The following is a 1,541-nucleotide window of genomic DNA, read 5'->3' on the forward strand; positions in this document are numbered from 1 at the left end:
TATATATACACACATATGTCAAGTCACTTGATTTCAGTTGCTCGACCAGTAAATGGACCTTTGTTCCTCATGGGCATCTACATGAGTGATCCAAGTGGTTTCATAACAAAATTATTGTCTTTCTACAGTTCATAGCCCCAAATAAGGATATTTTTAATCTTGTAATCTGGAATTATTCACCTGATAGACAAAATATCTCAGACATTGGTGAAGGACAAAGAATGGGATGTCTGCCTTATGAACAGAATGATTTTATCTACTTTTAGTTTTGCAGAATTGAAAATGATACTGAACAATTGCAGCCCCTCAGTTAAGTCAAAGAAACAGTGATTCAGCCGAGCCACTTGAGAAACCTCTGTGAATCTTGTATTCTCGTAAGGCAGTGAACTGAAATGAGATCTGAAGTGCCTGTCTTAGTTTCCTAGTGCTGCTATAACCAAAATACTATAATTAGGTGTTTTTACTGAATAAAAATATGTTTTCTTATAGATTAGAATGATAGAAGTTCAAATTCAAGCCAATGGCTACACTGTTTCTGTCAACTCTGGAGAAAACCCTTGTCTCATCATCTATAGCCCTCTTTTCTGGTTCCTTGGAGATCTTACCATAACATCTATTTTCCACAGTTTAAGCCTCCTTGTCTCTGTGTCTATGCTGGTCCTTATTATTCGAAGTCATTAGATTTGGATGTAGTCTACCTTTAAACGACATCAATAACATAGAAAAGAAAATCTTATTTTCACCCAGGATTATATCCACAAAAATGGAGTTTAAGAACCCAACACATATTTTTGACAAACATAATCCAATGCATAATATTCTCTTTGATTCTAATGGCATTCTAATTGGATTCCATTGAGTTGATCTCAACACCTATGTGATAGATTAGAACTGCCTTATAGGTTTTTCTAGGCTTTAATCTGGTAATATACTACCATTAACATTACTGCCTAGAAACCTATAGATGCAGTTATACTCTGTTACATGGGGTTACTAATGAGTCAAAAACTGACTCACCAATTAACTTCTTAAAGAGTAAATACATGTTCATTTGAGTTTTGGGGAAGGAAATATATAAAGACATATATTTATAAATATATAAATTCCAAGATATGCTCACTTAGAATTGTCAACTATTCATAATCAAAATAGCAGGATTTACCTAAAGAAAAAGTTTGGGAAGTTGGGAAAGAGGATGGAATGGAACTAAGAATACAGGGAGGCAGTGGAATAACTGATGCTACATGGACAAGATTGCAATCTTTTAAATTAAACAAAATATATGATTTATTGAATATAAAACTGATGATCTGCTCTATAAACCTTCATTCAATTTAGAATAAAAGTTTTTTTGGTATTGTTTCTTGTCTTTTTTTTTAAGTTAATAAACACCTTAATGCAAAAAACAAACAAAGACTGATTCACCATCACCTAATGAAAATATATATGCTACTGATGTCTTTTAAAGGTAGACTACATCCAAATCTAATGACTTCGAATAATAAGGACCAGCATAGACACAGAGAAATGGTTAATGTTCA

Source organism: Chrysochloris asiatica, unplaced genomic scaffold (genome assembly GCF_000296735.1).
Source record: "Chrysochloris asiatica unplaced genomic scaffold, ChrAsi1.0 scaffold00225, whole genome shotgun sequence".
NCBI lineage: Eukaryota > Metazoa > Chordata > Mammalia > Afrosoricida > Chrysochloridae > Chrysochloris > Chrysochloris asiatica.